The sequence below is a fragment of the Arachis ipaensis genome, chromosome B06 (genome assembly GCF_000816755.2).
Source record: "Arachis ipaensis cultivar K30076 chromosome B06, Araip1.1, whole genome shotgun sequence".
Lineage (NCBI taxonomy): Eukaryota > Viridiplantae > Streptophyta > Magnoliopsida > Fabales > Fabaceae > Arachis > Arachis ipaensis.
This window is the reverse complement of record NC_029790.2, coordinates 106,757,370-106,767,167: the sequence shown is the minus strand read 5'-3', so window position 1 is coordinate 106,767,167 and position 9,798 is coordinate 106,757,370. Positions and strand designations below refer to the sequence as shown.

The window sequence follows — 9,798 nt, the reverse complement described above, 5'->3', positions numbered from 1 at the left end:
GACCTCCCTGCTCTCAAAGTGGATTTTCTGGAGCTACAGAACTCTAAATGGCGCGCTTTCAATTGCGTTGGAAAGTAGACATCCAGGGCTTTCCATAAATATATAATAGTCCATACTTTGCCCAAGTTTAGACGACGCAAACTGGCGTTCAACGCCAGCTCTCTGCCCAATTCTGGCGTCCAGTGCCAGAAACAAGTTGCAAAGTGGATTTCAACGCCCAAACTGGCACAAAAGCTGGCGTTCAACTCCAAGAATGACCTCTCCACGTGTAGACTTCAAGCTCAGCCCAAGAACACACCAAGTGGGCTCCGGAAGTGGATTTATGCATCAATTACTTACTTCTGTAAACCCTAGTAGCTAGTTTATTATAAATAGAACTTTTCACTATTGACAAATTATGAATTGAGATTAGAGCACCAAGTTTTTGGAGCCATTACCAGAGATCACAATTTCGTACACCAAGTTTTTGGCGCCGTTGCCAGGGATTGTTCGAGTTTGGACAACTGACGGTTCATCTTGTTGCTTAGATTGGGTAATTTTCTTCTTATTTTCAAAAAAGTTTTAAAAAAAAATATTTTTCAAAAATCTTTCAAAAAAAATTTCTCATCTGTTTTCGAAAAAAAAAATATTTTCAAAAATATATTTTTCTTCAGAATTTTTAAGACTGAATTCTAGTGTTTCATGAAGAATGTTGAAGCCTGGCTGGCTGTAAAGCCCTGTCTAATTCCTTTGGATATGGTATGTCAGGCGTGTCATGTCTGAGTTACATACTAAAGCTTGGCTGGCTATTAAGCCATGCCTGACCCTTTGATTAGAGCTTTAGTTTAAAGAGCATAAGATTCCTGGAATTCATATTAAAAATTTTGGAATCCTTATTTTTCTTTTTTCTAAATAATTTTCGAAAAATATAAAATAAAAATCCAAAAAAAAATCATAAAATAAAAAAAAAATCAAAAAAATATTTCATGTTTCTTGTTTGAGTCTTGAGTCAGATTTTAAATTTGGTGTCAATTGCATGTTCATCTTGCATTTTTCAAAAATTCATGCATTCATAAGTGTTCTTCATGATCTTCAAGTTGTTCTTGGTAAGTCTTCTTGTTTGATCTTTGCATTTTCATGTTTTGTGTCTTTCCTTGTTTTTCCTATGCATTCTTGAATTCTTAGTGTCGAAGCATTAAAGAATTCTAAGTTTGGTGTCTTGCATGTTTTCTTTGCATATAAAATTTTTCAAAAATGTGTTCTTGATGTTCATCTTGACATTCATAGCATTCTTGCATGCATTCATTGTTTTGATATAAAAATTTCATGCATTACATCATTTTCATGTTCTTCTCTCTCATCATAAAAATTCAAAAAAAAAAAATCAAAAAAATATCTTCCCCTTTTTCTCTCATAAAATTCGAAAATTTGAGTTGACTTTTTCAAAAATTTTTAAAATCTAGTTGTTTCTTATGAGTCAAATCAAATTTTCAATTTGAAAATCTTATCTTTTTCAAAATCTTTTTCAAAAATCAAATCTTTTTCATTTTTCTTAGTTGTTTTCGAAAATTCTAAAAATATTTTTCGAAAATCTTTTTCTTAATTTTATATCATAATTTTCGAAAATAACATCATCAATTAATGTTTTGATTCAAAAATTTCAAGTTTGTTACTTACTTGTTAAGAAAGATTCAAACTTTAAGTTCTAGAATCATATTTTGTGATTTCTTGTGAATCAAGTCATTAATTGTGATTTTAAAAATCAAATTTTTTTCAAAACTACTTTCAATCATATCTTTTCAAAAAATATCTTTTTATCTTATCTTTTTCAAAAATTTGATTTCAAAATATCTTCTCTAACTTCTTATCTTCTTATCTTTTCAAAATTGATTTTCAAATTTGTTTCAACTAACTAACTAACTCTTTGTTTGTTTCCTATCTTTTTCAAAACCACCTAACTAACTCTCTCTCTCTAATTTTCGAAAATATCTTCCCTCTTTTTCAAAATTTCTTTTTAATTAACTAACTATTTTAATTTTTGATTTCTATTTTCGAAAAACTACTAACCTTTTTCAAAAACTATTTTCAAAAATCACTAACTCTTTTTCAAAAATTATTTTTGAAATTTTCCTTCTCTCATCTTATTCTATTTATTTATTCATCTACTAACATCTCTTCATCTCAAATCATTTCTCCTATCCTTACCTTTGTATTTGGATTCTTCATTCTTCTTCACCCCTATTCCTTTTCTTCTTCTACTAACAATAAGGAACCTCTTTACTGTGACATAGAGGATTCCTCTTCTTTTCTTGTTCTCTTCTCTTTCTTATGTGCAGGAACAAGGAAAAAGGCATTCTTGTTGAAGCTGATCCAGAACCTGAAAGGACTCTGAAGAGGAAACTAAAAGAAGCTAAATTACAACAATCCAGAGACAACCTTATTGAAAATTTCGAACAAGTAAAGGAGATGGCAGCCGAACCCAACAACAATAATGCAAGGAGGATGCTTGGTGACTTTACTGCACCAAATTCCAATTTACATGGAAGAAGCATCTCCATCCCTACCATCGGAGCAAACAATTTTGAGCTGAAACCTCAGCTAGTTTTTCTGATGCAGCAGAACTGCAAGTTTCATGGACTTCCATCTGAAGATCCTTTTCAGTTCTTAACTGAATTCTTGCAGATATGTGATACTGTTAAGACTGATGGAGTAGATCCTGAAGTCTACAGGCTCATGCTTTTCCCGTTTGCTGTAAGAGACAGAGCTAGAGTGTGGTTGGACTCTCAACCCAAAGATAGCCTGAACTCTTGGATAAGCTGGTCACGTCTTTCTTAGCCAAGTTCTTTCCTCCTCAAAAGCTAAGCAAGCTTAGAGTGGATGTTCAAACCTTCAGACAGAAAGAAGGTGAATCCCTCTATGAAGCTTGGGAAAGATACAAGCAGCTGACCAAAAAGTGTCCTTCTGACATGCTTTCAGAATGGACCATCCTGGATATATTCTATGATGGTTTATCTGAGCTATCAAAGATGTCATTAGATACTTCTGCAGGTGGATCCATTCACCTAAAGAAAACGCCTGCAGAAGCTTAGGAACTCATTGACATGGTTGCTAATAACCAGTTCATGTACACTTCTGAGAGGAATCCTGTGAGTAATGGGATGCCTATGAAGAAGGGAGTTCTTGAAATTGATACTCTGAATGCCATATTGGCTCAGAACAAAATATTGACTCAGCAAGTCAATATAATTTCTCAGAGTCTGAATGGAATGCAAGCTGCATCCAACAGTTCTCAAGAGGCATCTTCTGAAGAAGAAGCTTATGATCCTGAGAACCCTGCAATAGCAGAGGTAAATTACTTAGGTGAACCTTATGGAAACACCTATAATCCATCATGGAGAAATCATCCAAATCTCTCATGGAAGGATCAGAAAAAGCCTCAACAAGGCTTTAATAATGGTGGAAGATACAGGTTTAGCAATAGCAAGCCTTTTCCATCATCCACTCAGCAACAGACAGAGAATTCTGAGCAGAATTCATCTAACTTAGCAAATTTAGTCTCTGATCTATCTAAGGCCACTGTGAGTTTCATGAATGAAACAAGGTCTTCCATTAGAAATTTGAAAGCACAACTGGGCTGGCTGAGTAAAAGGATCACTGAAATCCCTCCTAGTACTCTCCCAAGCAATACAGAAGAGAATCCAAAAGGAGAGTGCAAGGCCATTGAATTGATCACCATGGCCGAACCTGTAAGGGAAGGAGAGGACGTGAATCCCAAGGAGGAAGACCTCCTGGGACGTCCAGTGATCAATAAGGAGCTTCCCTCTGAGGAACCAAAAGAATCTGAGACTCATCTAGAAACCATAGAGATTCCATTAAACCTCCTTATGCCATTCATGAGCTCTGATGAGTATTCCTCTTCTGAAGAGAATGAGGATGTTACTGAAGAGCAAGTTACCAAGTACCTTGGTGCAATCATGAAGCTGAATGCCAAATTATTTGGTGTTGAGACTTGGGGAGATGAACCTCCCTTGTTCACCAATGAACTAAGTGATCTGGATCAACTGACATTGCCTCAGAAGAAACAGGATCCTGGAAAGTTCTTAATACCTTGTACCATAGGCACCATGATCTTTAAGGCTCTGTGTGACCTTGGTTTAGGAATAAACCTCATGCCCCTTTCTGTAATAGAGAAACTGGGAATCTTTGGGGTGCAAGCTGCTAAAATCTCATTAGAGATGGCAGACAATTCAAGAAAACAGGCTTATGGACAAGTAGAGGACGTGTTAGTAAAGGTTGAAGGCCTTTACATCCCTACTGATTTCATAGTCCTAGATATTGGGAAGGATGAGGATGAATCCATCATCCTAGGAAGACCTTTCCTAGCCACAGCAAGAGCTGTGATTGATGTGGACAGAGGATAATTGATCCTTCAAATAAATGAGGACAACCTTGTGTTTGCAACTCAAGGATCTCTCTCTGCATCCATGGAGAGGTAGCATAAAAAGCTTCTCTCAAAGCAGAGTCAACCAAAGCCCCCACAGTCAAACTCTAAGTTTGGTGTTGAGAGGTCTCAATAAAGCTCTGCACATCTGTGAGGCTCCATGAGAGCCCACTATCAAGCTATTGACATTAAAGAAGCGCTTGTTGGGAGGCAACCCAATGTTTATTTATCTAATTTTCATTGTTTTTCATGTTTTATTAGGTTCATGATCATGTGGAGTCACAAAATAAATATAAAAATTGAAAACAAAATAAAAAACAGCAGAAGAAAAATCACACCCTGGAGGAAGACCTTACTGGCGTTTAAACGCCAGTAAGAAGCATGTTTTGGGCGTTCAACGCCAGAACAGAGCATGGTTCTGGCGCTGAACGCCAGAAATGGGCAGCATCTGGGCGTTTGAACGCCAGAAATGCACCCTGGAGAAGGGCTGGCGCTGAACGCCCAGAACAAGCATGGTTCTGGCGTTCAACGCCAGAAATGGACCACAAATGGGCGTTCAACGCCCAGAACAAGCACCAATCTGGCGCTGAACGCCCAGAGTTGTGTGCAAGGGCATTTTGCATGCCTAATTTGGTGCAAGGTTGTAAATCCTTGAACACCTCAGGATCTGTGGACCCCATAGGATCCCCACCTACCTCCACTCACTTCTTTTCACCCTTCTTTCACACAATCCCATAAACACTCTTCCCCAAAACTCTTCACCAATCACCTCAATCTCTTTTCCCTATTATCCCTTCACCACTCACATCCATCAACTCTTCCCCATAAACCTACCTCATAAACTCCACCTACCTTCAAAATTCAAAATCAATTTCCCACCCAAACCCACCCTAAATGGCCGAACTTACCCCCCTCCCTTCCTTATATATAGCCCTCCATTCTTCCTCATTTTCACACAACACAACCCTCTTTACTCTTCTTGGCCGAAACACACCTCCCCCCTCCTCTCCATATTTTCTTCTTCTTCTTCATCTATTCTTTCTTCTCTTGCTCGTACGAGTCACGCTCATCTGATTGGAGCTATGTTTCATTGATAGTTTGGAATTTATAGTATATTCTCTTCTTTTTATTCTATTTGATTTTCGGTTGCTTGGGGACAAGCAACAATTTAAGTTTGGTGTTGTGATGAGCGGATAATTTATATGCTTTTTGGCATTATTTTTAGTATGTTTTTAGTAGAATCTAGTTACTTTTAGGGATGTTTTCATTAGTTTTTATGTTAAATTCATATTTCTGGACTTTACTATGAGTTTGTGTATTTTTCTATGATTTCAGGTATTTTCTGGCTGAAATTGAGGGACTTGAGCAAAAATCAGATTCAGAGGTTGAAGAAGGACTGCTGATGTTGTTGGATTCTGATCTCCCTGCACTCAAAATGGATTTTCTGGAGCTACAGAACTCAAAATGGTGCGCTTTCAATTGCGTTGGAAAGTAGACATCCAGAGCTTTCCAGAAATATATAATAGTCTATACTTTTCCCAAGTTTAGATGACGAAAACTGGCGTTCAACGCCAGCTCTCTGCCCAATTCTGGCGTCCAGCGCCAGAAACAAGTTGCAAAGTGGAGTTCAACGCCCAAACTGGCACAAAAGCTGGCGTTCAACTCTAAGAATGACCTCTCCACGTGTAGACTTCAAGCTCAGCCCAAGCACACACCAAGTGGGCTCCGAAAGTGGATTTATGCATCAATTACTTACTTCTGTAAACCCTAGTAGCTAGTTTATTATAAATAGAACTTTTCACTATTGTATTGTGACAAATTATGAATTGAGATTAGAGCACCAAGTTTTTGGAGCCATTACCAGAGATCACAATTTCGTACACCAATTAATATTTGGAGACCCTTGAGTTGGAAGACTCAGGAGTTAATTTTGATTGGAATCTCTGGCCACTAACGCTAATCCTTCCCAAGGGAGAGGATTAGGACTTGTGAATAGAAGTTGGCTCCCTACTTGACTTTCCTTTATTCGGTAAGGGTTAACTAAGTAGAAACAACAACCTATCACTATTAATCTTGAGAAATCCAACAAGGATAGAACTTCCAATTAATCTTCTCCTAGCCAAGGCTTTTTATTTTAATTACATTAATCCTCTCTTGTTAATTTTTATTGCTTTAATTTATAATCATTTATTTTTCCATTCCTCATTCAAAAATTTTTCAGAAAACTCATAACCAATAACAAGAACACTTTCCTGCAATTCCTTGAGAGACGACCCGAGGTATTAATAAATTAATAAGGGAAGAGAATAAATTAAAGTAATAGAATAAATAAAAGTATAAGAAAACTAAATTAAAGGAACATTGAACCTGGAATTGGGAAGAAATAAACCTAAAACTAAGAAAAATCCTAAAACCTAGAGAGAGGAGAGAGCCTCTCTCTCTAGAAACTACATCTAAAATCTAAAATTCTGAATAATGAGAAGTGTATTAATGTGTCTTGAGTCTCTGCTTGTCCCCTGGCTTTAGTCTGCGTTTCTGGGCCGAAAACTGGGTCCAAACTCAGCCCAAAATTGCCCCCAACGTTTTTTGCGATTTCTGCACGTGACGCATGTCACGCGTACGCGTCAGTCACAAGGAATGGCTAGGAATGGCTTTGGAATGGCTAGGAACGGCATCGAATGGTATAAAGGGGAATTAAAATACACAATTTAAAGGCTTAGGAAGCAAGTTTTCAATCATAGAACAGAATTAGGAAGGAATTGTAAAACCATGCAAATTCAATGAATAAGTGTGAGTTTAGTGGATAAAATCCACTCAATTAAGTACAAAATGTACCACAAAATAGTGGTGCATCAACTAGCTTGATTATACATCTCTTAGACGGCTAATCCACAACTTCGTTGGGACTTCTCGAGACACCAGTTCAGCCGAGGTATGGGGAGATTAGGGTCTTTGTGGTAAAGGCTAGAAACAAAGGCGCAACATTCTCTGATCCAGAAGATTCGACCTTATTTGTGGTGTTTTGAGTAGGATCATCAAGGAAAATGGACTGCAGGAGCTTCACCCTCAATCAGACTGGATGTGCACTAACCCTGGTGTTTAGCCTGGAGGAAGATTGGCGGCCTCTCAAGAAAGGCGTTGATCACATACAGCCTGCCATAGAAGAAATCATTGAGTTGGCATAGATAGTGAGACCGAATTAATCCAGAAGAACAAAGCATCTCTGAAGTCTTAACCATCTTCTCATCGTTGCATTCACCATCAACTGAGTAATGTTATTTTTATTTTACTTTTATGCGCTTTAAACAAACAACCACCTGACTAAGATCTACAAGATAACCACAGCTTGATTCAAGCCAACAATCCTCGTGGGATCGACCCTGACTCACTCAGGTATTACTTGGACGACCTAGTGCACTTGCTGGTTTAGTTGTGTGAAGTGTAATTCCGTTGGATTTTTTGCTAACCAAATAACAAAATGAACAATATGCAGCATCTTCAGAAGGTGAATACCCTAACCATGAAGGAAAAATACCAAACCAAGCATATTGAAATCGTCTTGGATGCTTCGTACCAGATAGAGGATAATTGTCAAGATGTTTTTGATATGGACCCCATTTAAGATAAGCTTGTCTAACCTCATCTTTCTGGTTTGGGTGAAATTGCCAAATTTGAAGCCATTTTCCAGGGTCTCGTTCCAAAGAATTAAGGTCAAACTCATCAAATGCAACTCTTTGAACTTTTAAAGGTTGTATCTCACTTTCTTCATGATTCATTAAAATAGAAGAACTATTTACAAGTATTGATGTTGTAGAAATTATATGTTCTCCTTCTTGAATATTAGCCTTCCTCTTAAAAAATGTATCAATTCTTTGATTTTTTATGATTATTTTATATAAAAATTTGAATATATATCCTGTAAAATATATAAAAAAAGAAGTTAGAAGGACAAATATTAAAATTTATAATATTTATTAAAAATTTTTATCAATTTATACAAATACAATAATATCAATACTTATTGAATATTCTAATATTTTTTATCATATAAAAAATTAAATTAAATAAACAGTAAAATATAAAATAATATTAAACTAAATAAATAAAATACCTAATTTTTATATTTGAACTCAAAGGTAGAGAGAGTGTTGCTTGTTGAATAGAGAGTTGAGAAATACGAATAGAAAAGCTGCTAGCAAAGCAGCGGGTTTTTATAATGATGTTTTTTTATCTTTTATTTTGTTAGATGATCTTTATTTATTCTTATTTTTTTTGTTAGATAACTTTTTTATTTGATTTGATTGTTAGATGATTTTTTTTATAATGATGATTTTTATCTTTTATTTTATTTGATGATTTTTTTTGTTAGATAACTTTTGTTATTTGATTTGATTGTTAAATGATCTTTTTTATTCTTATCTTTTTTGCGTTTTTATAAAGATGATTTTTATCTTTTATTTTGTTAAATGATCTTTTTTTATTTTTATCTTTTTTTGTTAGATAATTTTTTTATTTGATTTGATTTTATCTTTTAATTTTGATGTGTTGTGAATTGTGAACCAACAAAGGCCCACTCAGTTCAGTCCAACAAGAGATTCATAATAAAATATTTGAATCAACTAAATTATTTTTTATTTTTTAAAAAAATACTACTAATTTTTTTATAAAAAGTTTGGAGGGTCATGACCTCCTTGTCTCAACTAAACTCTGCTCCTGTACACATCTAAATTTTTTTATAAATTAAGTCCAACCAAGTTAAATAATAATTTTTGGAATAATGCTAGCCATAACTAATTTTTATTATATTAGATCAAATTGATTAGACTTAATTAACAAAATAAACTTGGATAGGTAGCATTATAATGCGTCTTCAATTGGTTTGGAGGAGAATCTTTACCAAATTCTAGTCAAATCTAGCGGAATATGATTTTAATTCTAGTATCTTATGGATCAATAATGCTCCTAAGGAGGATGCGTTTGGATCAGAGAGACACTTGAGGCCCAGTTTTCCTACACAATATAATTTCTTTTTTGGTTGGAAGCTTCGTTTAAAAGTTTGTCGCTAGCTAATGAATTGCTACATGTATAAAACAAGATTCGAATTCCCGACTCTTACTTAAGCGGACGAGTGAGCTGACCACTCGACCAATCTAGTTCTATCCATTTAAAACCTTACACCATAATCTAACATAGGAGCAGTGCCATGCCTCAAAATTAGATCCTTCTTTATTTGTTGAAAAAATATGTGATAGAGATTTATTTCGTTGCCATATAAAATCCATATTTGCCATTTGCATTTATCTTGGACCTAATCAAATTTCATGGTTTGAAAACTCATCCTATATTTTGTAACAACCTGAGAATTTTCCTCCTTACAG

The 9,798-nt window shown here is 35.4% G+C and overlaps 1 pseudogene; it reads right to left on the bottom strand.

Moving 5' to 3' along the window:
- Positions 1-8,304, bottom strand: part of LOC107647190 — a 20,953-nt pseudogene extending 12,649 nt beyond the window's left edge.